The 11312-nt window shown below is 41.4% G+C and overlaps 1 long non-coding RNA gene across 3 annotated transcripts; it reads right to left on the bottom strand.

Annotated features, from left to right (window-relative positions):
- Positions 1-9444: 9444 nt before the first annotated feature.
- Positions 9445-10744, bottom strand: LOC139815839 (uncharacterized). 3 transcript variants are annotated; one of them, XR_011732839.1, is made up of 5 exons: positions 10682-10744; positions 10528-10591; positions 9968-10428; positions 9686-9797; positions 9445-9459 (listed from the first exon to the last, which is right to left on the bottom strand). It is a non-coding gene; the product is annotated as an uncharacterized lncRNA (long non-coding RNA). The 3 variants fall into 3 exon arrangements; XR_011732838.1 differs by having other exon boundaries at positions 9686-10428; XR_011732837.1 differs by lacking the exon at positions 9445-9459 and adding an exon at positions 9514-9528 and having other exon boundaries at positions 9686-10428.
- Positions 10745-11312: the final 568 nt, after the last annotated feature.

The following is an 11312-nucleotide window of genomic DNA, read 5'->3' as shown; positions in this document are numbered from 1 at the left end:
ATATATATATATTTGTTAATATCAATGTTAATGAAAAAGTGTTGTTAGCAGTAGTAATAATGATTCTAATATTACGTTAATAATATTACGTGTAAATAGAAATGGTTATTATTTTTATTAGTACAGCAGATCAGTGAAATTGAATTGTTTGTATAATAGGATTTTTATTACTTTTATATCTTGTGTTACATCCGGCGGTTTAAAGGGCGGCGGTGTGGTCTAGTGGTAGAGCGCCAGACTCGTAATCTGAGGAACCAGGTTCGAGTCCACTAGAGCCATGAATCATGGAAAAGTTTTTTTCCGAAAAAACCGCGTTCCTCCGTGCAAGATGCGGAAAAAACTGGGCTCCGTCTTTCGGAAGAAACGTTAAATCGTTGGTCCAAAGGAGGAAACAGTAAGATAGTGGATGAATTGGAGGTTAGGGTGTAACCGAACGATACGTAATCGGGCTACGGGGTACACGATTTTGTCCTATAAGTCATCGGTCGCCACTCGGTTTAACCTTAAACTACCGAGAAGGTAGGTATTCGTAATGCAAACGACACTAAAGTTGAACAATTTGTTTAAACAATTTTATTTTCAGATCTCGCCACGGGTGCCTCGTCAGCATCGCCTGTGCTCAAGATACCGCTAGGTATGGCCTTGGTCGGCCAGCCAGGGACACCGGTTACCGCGACAACCGCTTGATCAGGTACATACACGTTAATATTTCCTTAACCCTTTCTCCTTTTAGATTCCCGCCACGGGTGCCTCCTCTGTGTTGCTCTGCCGCGAGCCTGCGCTATCTATCATCCGCCTGCCTCACTCGTGGAACCAAGATGGCGTGACAACTGATCGGGTAAGTCCCAGCATTAAGGTCAATTAATTAACTAATTCTCTTTTATTTTCAGGTTTTGTCTACGGATGCTTCATCACCGCCGCCGATGTCATGGATCACCGCTGCTCACCGCCGTTCAGGATCACCGCGTATGGGAGATGTCACGACAAAGGTAAGTATGAGAATTGTCGTGATAACTACAATTAATACCGTTTCTTTTCAGTTTTCCGCCACGGGTGCCTCATCTATGGCCTCCTCTGATGCAGCAGCACTGATGACCTTCGAGCCAGGTCACCGCTAACACACAAGATGGACGACAGCCGCTTGTTCAGGTAAGTTGAAGGTAATAAGTAATCGATATTATTCGTATATATTTTCACAAATAATTATTGCATTTATTGTTAACTATCGTTTCACAATGGTGGTGGTTCACAATTACTGATGCCGCGCAAGATGGTGGTCGCACGTTTTGCAAAGTGCGATTTCCCGTTTTCGGTACGCGAAAAACCGTACGCCTTTCATATCGGCGTCATGTAACGCTATGTGCGGGCGTTCCCGTTTGTTTCGGACGCTGTGGTAAACTTATAATCGTAATCTGGTACGTATTCGCGATAGTTACTGCGACACGCCGAGATATACCGCGAGAAAGATGTTACTATAACGAGCGCCCACGAGAGACTCCCTCGAGGAATATTCCTCTCTCGGACTCCCTACCTCCGAAGCTTTACCCCCACCATGGGGTCTCGGCCGCTTTCTTCTCGCGGTAATTTTCCACGCTACGCAGATACAATAGGTGTTTACGAGTTTGGGCTCGCCAGGTGCGCGCCAGATGTTCCCGATGGAAATTTCCGCCGCCAGTACACTATTTGCGATACGCTTAATCGGCTCCGGGGTAGTGGTTTTTCACCACTTCAAAATCTTGATTTTTGAGGGCGCCGACCCGTGCGCACGTCCTCTCCTACATCCCTAATGCCGATTCCGGGTCGACTTCTCGGAGACGACGTCTAGGTCGCTTTTGCCATGTCCGCCGATGGCGGCGACCCTGGTGCCTATTCCCACGGTCCCTGCCGACGGTATTCCGGCCTAAGTTCTCGTAGCCGACGTCCGGGTCTATCGGTCTTCGCGACTGTCGCCATAACCCCCCGTCCACGTGGTCGGATTTCGACCGCGACTTGTTCCCCGGGTGTACTAGGTGTTTCCTAGCATGCATCTCCGGCCGTTTCCCGGGATGACGTCCCGTTTACGATCGCGCGAGTTGTCGCCCGAACTACATGTCCGGGTGGTCGGATCTCGACCGCGACTTGTTCCCTGGGTGTACTAGGTGTTCCCTAGTACGCATCTCCGGCCGTTTCCCGGGATGACATCCCGTTCACGATTTCACGGGTTGTCGTCCGAACTACATGTTCGGATGCTTGGATTTCGCTTGTGCTCGATTCCTAGGGTCTGTCGGGTTTCCCTTTGGACGCATCTTCGGCCTTTTCCCGTGATGGCGTCCCGTTCGCGATTTCGCGGGTTGTCGCCCGAACTAGGTGTCCGGGTGCTCGGATTTTGCCCGCGCTCGGTTTCTAGGATCTGTCGGGTCCCCCTTTTTACGCACCTCCGGCCTTTTTCCGAGGATGACGTTCGTTCACGAGTTCGCGGGTTGTCGCGCGAACTACATGTCCGGGTGTTCGGATCGTGGCGCTTTCGCGGATGCCCCCTTTTTGGGGACCTCGTAAGTCGGCACAATGATTATTATCCGCGTGGCCCGCGTGGTTCGGGCACTTGGTGTCCGCGCTTTGAAGATTGTGTGTGACTCGACTGTTATCCTCAAATGTGCGTTACCGCGATCCACGCACGTGTCCAAAAACAAAATAAAATCGATTCCCAGTCGGGCCGGGCATCGTCATGCCGAAAAGAAAATCAAATGATGTGGATCGGGAGAAAAGGACTTAAATTCTATTTGAGCCGCTGCTCGGCGACCGCTGTCGCATAACTTAATCGTAACTTACTCGCTACTGCCCCTGGCGGGCCTCCTCGCCGGCGTAACCCTGCGCTTTCTCTATTATGACGCAGAGGTTTTCGTCTTTGTTCATTCGAAATGTCGGGGCGTCGCATGCGGTCGCAAGGGTTGGCACGTCCCTTCAAAACGCCCTTTAAGGTCCCTTGGGGTATATAAAATAAAATTCTTTATCCTTTTTTATCCATCCGGCGGTTTAATAACACATAAATGCTACGCAATATATATATATATATATATATATATATATATGTATATATATCTGTATATATATATGTATATATATATGTATATATATACCTATATATATAATATAATGTTCTGTCTGTGCATATGCTGCAATGACGAAAAGATGATTTCTCAAAATCCACATGCCATGCTTGAAAATTTTCTGGAAGTATAGTAAAAAGTTCTCATAATTATATTATTCATAAATGTGTGTCCCCTAATATATGTTATTTTAATGCTAATTTTATTTACAATTATAAATAGCCAATTCTCATTATCATATTTTAATTTATACTAGTATACGTATAAGCATATTATATATTTTTCAGTCTGTAAAAATTCTGTTTATTGAGCATCGTATTGTGGTAATTAATTTCGCAGTGGAATTGCTTTTTAAATAATACAATCGGAAAACTCTATCGCAACTCGAAATCTCTCAAATGAGATTAGCACATTTGAATTTGCCGCGTATTCATACGTTCGCTATATACGGCAGCCAATCATCTGTCGCTACGTTTTGTTACGAAAGATTAGTAGATTTGCCATCGCGTCGCTCTTGTCATCATGCGCACGCGTCACGCGATAAATACTAACCTATTTGCAACGGTATCGCTTCCCGCCCAGTCTCGATTCTCGCCATCCAACGTACGTCCTAAACGGCCTTTGTGAGAGCATTATATATATATATATTTCATCGAAAATATCGAGATGGATACAGAAAAACCAGTAAGTAAAGCTGTGTATATACGACTTTTTATTGTATTCTATTTAACTTTTGTTCGTGTTCGTGCTTATAAAAATTTAATACTGTAAGTGATTATTTGGCTAGTACTTAATTATTTATTTTGAGTATTAAAATAATTAAAAACAGTACTTTTAATACTCGAAATAAGTAATTAATCACTAGCCAAATAATCACTTACAGTATTAAATTTCTGTAAGGGTTCTATATTCAAGTAATAATTAAGGTTAAATTCAAGTTTTGCATAAGGCTTCTTTAAAGGATGATTCATGCATTTCATGATCTAGACCAGGCATGGTCAACCTCCAGCTCCCGACTGCAAAGCCACAACTATGCCTGCTCAACTTCATCCAACAAAGAAGCCTCTTTCCTCCACTCTTCGTGGATAGAAATTAAAGGGGAAGCGTCGTGACTCCAGAGCTCGAGATTGACCATGTTTGTTATAAATAATACCAAACTTCTAGGGCTTACAATTAGATACAATAAAAAAATAAGGAATTACATGTAGGAAACATATATATATATCTTATTGTATCTAATTGTAAGCCCTAGAAGTTTGGTATTATTTTTGTGTAGACATAATTTTAATTTATCAATTAATTATTATTTTAAAACATACTTTAATTAATTATTATATATACATAATTTCTCGCATCAGTTTATTTATTGAATTCTTACTTTGTCTACACATGAGTTTTATTTACCTAATTATAATATCATATTATAGAACATTTTGGTTTATTATTATATAATTTATTAGTATATTCGTGTGTTGACATAATTGCAACATTAGTTTAATTTATTGAATTTTTTTATATTACGTTTAAACATAATAATAATTTAATTATTAAAATTGTGTCGAGATATAATAAAATAAAAATTTTTGTATGTTTATACATGATTTTAATTCGTCAAATTATTATGTTAAGACAATTTTAATTAATTATTGAGAATTATATTATATGTTCTGTACACAATTTTTTAAAGATTATTGATATTTTTGCAAGTGTAGACTGTGTTATGGCAATTACTATACAATTTATTGCATTAATGTCTAAATACATAAACGTTGTATGAAAGCAATTTTTGATCATTCTGGGTAGGTACATCCTATTTTAATATTCGTACATTATTACTACAAAATCTTAAACTTTACTTTTATTATTTAATTTATTATGTGTAAAATGCAGTTATTATATAACATCTTTTATATATGTTAGACGCTTAGAGATATTAAAAAGATATTAAAATAATGTAATATATATGTGATATGACAAACATAAATTAATTAAATAAAACGAAAATTATAACAGTTAAATTGTCAAACACAATTCTAAATTACAATGCACAAATATCTAGAGACAATACGCTTTAAAATTTCAAAATTTGATGCATTTTATGTGTGAAGGCATTAATATATTCAAATTGATGTATCAATTTTTAATTAGCTGTATAGTGAAGTCTTAATTTTAAAGAAGCTTAACTATAATAAGTGGCAAATGCACATTGAAAAATTTTTGCAGACTTTTAATAACTGAAGTTTTGAAGTTATTATTATGTGAAAGCATCTTCTCTGTATACTTTTTTTTCTTTGTATTTTATATAGAATCGTAAAAGAAAAATCAGCCGTAAGGCTGACACGAGGTCAGCAAATCGTCTGCGTGTTGTGAATCTGCAGCAGCGTATTGGGAGTGTCGTACATTCCTCCTCGCCTCTCTCGAGTAGCAGTACTGTTGAGAGCGAAAATGAACAGGACGGAGAATTTGGCTGTGATAGGTATAATGATGAGCTGGAAAATATAATAAATCAGCCGGAGAGTGACAAAGAATCTAGGATTACCGAGACACAGGAGAGCAGCTCTTGTGGCAGTGACGCTGAGCATGTATCAAATTTTTCCGAGCCTATTGATGCTCTCGAAGTAGTTGACATTGAAGATCTGTGTGCTTTACGCCATGATAATGAAGAGAGGAATGCTTATATTCTTTGCGAATTGAAGAAATGGGCCATAAGAGGAGTCTCCTGCAAAAAAATTGATGCACTTCTTCGAGTATTGCAAATTGTTTTCCTTACTCTACCAAGGACCTACCGAACTTTACTGAAAACTCCTAGGAGTACAAATCTTGTGAATATGGGAAACGGCAAATTCTGGTATAAAAGAATTGGTTGCAGTGTTGTACCTCGGCTGTCAGAAAAATACTTATCTAATAGAGAGAGTATCCAGTTTGATATTAACATTGACGGTCTGGAATTATATCCTAGTTCCGTGATGCATTCTGGCCAATCTTGGGTTGCCTCGTGGATGAGAAGGAGCCATTCATAATAGCAGTTTACCATGGGGAGCGTAAACCTCCACTAGAACTTTTCCTGCGGCAATTTGTTGACGAACTTTCCAATTTAATGATAAATGGAATTGTTTCAAGGCACTACGTATCGTGTTCAAGTACAAAATTTTGTTTTGGATGCTCCCGCAAGAGCATTTATAAAATGCATTGTGACGACGACGACGATGTCCTTACGGTCTCGCCGGCCGTGGAGGAGCGCGCCGTCGCTTTCCTCACTAAGGATCCTTTTATGATTCGCGATATTTCTCTCCGAAACCCCGATGGTAGCTCGACTGAGTATTTTTAAGATGTAATGTTGGGCGCCAGGTGCGATTCCTCGCACCACGATATACGAGATCGCAGTATTCTCAGGCGTGGGCTTCTTTGATTAACCGCGGTTGGAATAGGAGAGGGAGCGTAGCGCAATCATCACACTCAAGGTAAACCAGCCAGTGAATGAACGGGGTCCAGTGAATGAACAAAATCACTTATATTTTAAATATGAAAAAAATTATGGGTCAAAGATAAATAATTTTGTGATGAAAATTAAGAGAAAAATTAACAGGTGGCGTTGAGATCAATGTCACGGTTATAAACAAAGTGTCGACTTAAGGAGAAATATTTTTATGCTTATGACGTGCAAGCTAATAAGAGGTTAATTTTGGAGAGGTTGCGATTTTACGTTTGAATAAGCGTTATAATTGATTTTCGAAGGTAAATATTGCATCATATAAGTAAAGATAGAGTCAATATTTTATTTTGTCAAACATTTTTCTGTAAATTCGTAAAAATACGCTAAATATAATGATGTCTATTTACTGGTGTGATTTTCTAACCTTTTCCCAGTGAATGAACATGTGGGCTCTATTTTGGTAATTCGACATTTTTAATTAAAAAAAAAACGTCTCTATAGCTATTATACATATGATTCAATCCGGTGCTCCCGGAAGCCGCTTACCAGGACGAGGAGGCCGAGGATCGAGCCCGCTCTGAAGAGAATCATCTCGCTGTCACTTTAACCGTCACCGTGCATCGTCGTCTCTCACCCACGAGTCTCGACGTTACGCGGTGCGACGGGTCCCTCGTGGTGAGGCTCGACCGCCCCGCGCTCGCCACGTAATCAAAACAATCCCGCCGCCGCTCGCCGTAAACATCGCGTTGTTCCGCGCGACGTCACCCTAACCTATAATCCGTGCCGCCAGCCGCCACTACCGCCGATACTCGTTGTGTATGTACGTGGAGCTGTACGCGCGCACGCTTTATAATACATAGGTTTATATGCTTTATAGTATTATTCCAGTGCAAAAATAACATTCTGTGATTGTTAAAATATTGTATAATATTTAACTTTAATTATTAAGATCTATATACATTAGTAGGTATGTATCTACATGAAATACATATGTTCATTCACTGGTAAGCAGCCGTTCATTTACTGGCAATTCTGTTCATTCACTGGTATATCGGTCCTTTTGTCACTTTTCCATTTATATTCTAAATGTTTTATTCTGAAAGCACCTTTAATATTTTTTTTAATAATCAGTATGATATATTGAATCAACTACATCGATGCTGAAAGTGATACGGATAATAATTTTATTTCACGTCTCTAATGAATAGAAGACACCGCTTATTTGTTCATTCACTGGCTGGTTTACCTAACAAAAAACATAAAATTATATTTAATTGTAAGGCAGATAACAAGTGGAAGGTAAACGTGTTCCACGGCGAACAAGCAGAATTCGAGTACGTGCCACGTGTCATCCCACGAGCGCGATACTCATTCCGTCGCTGAACTGCACGGCAATCCCGGTCGAATTCGTACAAGACTATTCCCCGTCATAAATTGCAGCGGATTCTACCCGGACGGTCAAACGCGAAATACTCGAAACGTCTACGTCTAAATGAGCGCAATTTCCTTACGATCTACCGCGACGACGCTGGGGATCTTCACTCCCCTCGAAACGCACGAATGGCCTCACCCGTAAACGCGACATAACCGTGGGCCATTAATCCCGATGAAACGCACGGATATCTAATTACAAATAGCACGAACTTAACCGGCAACGACAACTACGAGACTCTCGCACGCGCGAGAGCCACTTCCCAAAACTACGGCACGGTTAAGCCAACGACGATTACGAAATTACACGCGACGAAATTGCACGCAACGAAATTACACGCAACGAAATTACCCACAACGAAACTATACGCAACGAAAGTACACGAAACGAAAAATTACACGCGACGAAATTGCCCGCAACGAAATTACACGCAACGAAATTACCCACAACGAAACTATACGCAACGAAAGTACACGAAACGAAATCACACGCAACGAAATTACAATCACGCTGACTGTCGGCGGCCGTACGTTCGCATCCCCGAGACGGGCACTCGCGATCACTTTGTCGCACGGGCCCTCCCGCGGTATTGCACTCGGTATTATTCAATTACGGCTGATTCCATGTATTTCCGCGGCACAACGCGACTCCCGGGAGGGCCTTGGTATTACCGCGATCTTACTTCGGGGAGGCTGAGCAGTGGCCTTACAAATTCTCCTGGTTCCGGCAGCTCGTCGTTCGGCTCGCAGGGCGGGATGTTGCCGGGATGGCGGCTCGCACGACAGTGGCGTTCCTTCGGCCCGGCGGGACCACGCTGAGCCCCCGCGCGCGCGCGCACGCCGGTGTTCCTAGCCCTATCAGGTGCTGCGCCCTGGCACGCTACCGATCCTCCTAGGCGACCGTCGCGCCTTACTAGGGCGCCCCTTGTCACTGCTTCCATCCGCCGGCGGTAGATTTAAAGCCCGCCTACGTGAGACCGGCTGTCCAGGCCGCGACTCATCGTCCGGTTTCTCGACGGCCAGGTCGGCCGGGCCCTGGCTCGTCGACCGGTGGCGGTACACCGGTGGTGGCCCCGTTCCTTGACGGGAACCTTCGTCGGGGCGTCCCCCTTTTCGGGTCCTCCGTATTCGGGCTGCAGTGCTCTCGTGCCACTGGTAACGCCTTGACAGGCCAGCTGATTTTCCGGTTGTAGGCTCCAGCGTGACCCGCCCGTCGACCGTCCGTCCTCGGAAGCTTCCTGCTGTCCAGCCGTAAGTCCCTCGATGCGGCATATGCCGTTACAACGTCGTGGCCCTGGCCATCTGCTCCGCACTCCCTCGACCTGTAACGCTCGCAACAGATCTTAATCCTAACCTAAATGTTCGCTCTCCGCCCGCCCCGGGCGGAGGCACCATCCCTGACGCCTCCCTCGGCCTAGAGTCCTATATAAAGAGAGAAGCGCAACCGGTGTATCGGCTGCTGATTGGCTCCGCCATTTTGTCGACGAACAGTGGCGCGACTTCTTCCTGCTTTGAGTGATGCAATGTCATGTAATGTCATCTGTTTGGATATCATAGTACACAATAAATGTTGTATACCTGGATTCTCGACAAAATATGGTCAAGATCGTTTTCTTCGAGTTTTTCCGACAAATAGTATTTTAAAGACGGGATTTCTTCCTGCTTTGAGTGATGTAATCTTATAATGTGATCTGTGCATCGTACATCATGGGAGGTTACAACAAATGTTGCATACCTGGATGCTTGACAAAATATGGCCAAGGTCGTATTCTTCGGAAATTTCCGACAAATAGTATTTTAAAGGCCAAGTGAATTATATTATAGTTGTGGGACAGTAGCATGTGGGACTATGCGGACAGTAGCAAAGTTATTATAAAAAATGAATCTTTTTAACAGAAAATTGATTAAAATAAATAATTGAAAATATTTACTGCAAATAAATATATTTTTACTTTTAATCATATTCATGCAACAGTATGTTTATGTTATTTTTTCACAATTTTTTTTTTAAACTTACACAAATAAATATTACAAATCTTGGAATAAAATACATAATCCAATTTTGATCCTTTTATTTTGATCCTTAAATTTTATCTGATTGAGGTCCGGATGCACCGACCTCTTGGTAAACTGATAGTTAAATCATATGTTTTTCCTTCACATTAGACAAAGATAGACATATGATTTAACTATCAGTTAGCTTACCAAGAGGTTGGTGTAACCGGGCCTAAAAGGATTTCAGTAGAAATTGTTTCTGTAAATCAATCGATTAAACATTGTTTTTACACAAAAGTAGGTATTCACTGAACTAACTTTAATAACAGTAATTGGTAAATTAGATATTCCAATTTCATATCTTTTACACTGTTCTCGGCTCTTAATTTTTTTATAATTCTCGAGTTTCTTTTTGCTTCTTCTTTCAGTTGTTCCAAATATGCTGGTCTATTTGATATCAACGAGTCTTTCTCCATTGTTGATCTGGAAATGTAAAATAATTACTTATTAAAATCTTCAAAGATAGTACTTAATCAATGACTTAAAGAAACAAGTGACACTTTATTAGCAACAAATACTCACATTAATCACAAAAATTATTCTGTCAATAGTGTATGGATTTCTCTTGGATCTTCGCAAAATTATTCTACACGTTACGATCAAATAAATCAGTTTATTATTAAGTCAGTATTAAAATTTCTGTGATCAAATTACTTTTATATGAATATATATTCACCTTAAATTTGTTACAACTCAAAATATTAACGAACAGCAGCACGTTGGGACTCCACGTTTTAAAACTTTTTTTAAGTTCGGGATAAGCCTATCACCGTGTCTCCAACTGAGGGTTTTAGTTAATTAACTCAAACGGCAATCTATAATAAATTAAAAAGGTATAAGGTATAGCCTATGTATAACATAACCTCCCTCCTCCCTTTAATCAAAGAAAACCTCTTTCGATTTTTTTACACTCACATACACGGAGCCACGCGTCATTCTGCTTCTCCACATTTTACGTTTGATATTCGATCTGCGACGAGGACAGAATGATACTTATAGCGCTGAAAGCGTCAAAACGAACGCGAACGCAGCCACAGAACTCCGTTTTTCTGGAGCTAAAGAGCCAGTTAGATAAAAGAGAAGGGGAATATCACGTGATATCAGGCAGCCATTTTGTCGACGAGTAGTAGCTATATATATTGCTCGGTTGCGCTTCTCTCTTTATATAGGACTCTACCTCGGCCGAGCTCCCATCTGGGGTGAGGGACGTGACATTTGTCACGTCACAGCATTAAAGGGCACACATCAAGAAAAGCTTGTGAAAAGTGCCATGTCACTGGAGTCCGCTATAAAAACAGGGAAGTTTT

This window comes from Temnothorax longispinosus, chromosome 7 (genome assembly GCF_030848805.1).
Source record: "Temnothorax longispinosus isolate EJ_2023e chromosome 7, Tlon_JGU_v1, whole genome shotgun sequence".
NCBI lineage: Eukaryota > Metazoa > Arthropoda > Insecta > Hymenoptera > Formicidae > Temnothorax > Temnothorax longispinosus.
The sequence above is the reverse complement of the archived record's forward strand: the minus strand, read 5'-3'. Positions and strand labels throughout refer to the sequence as shown.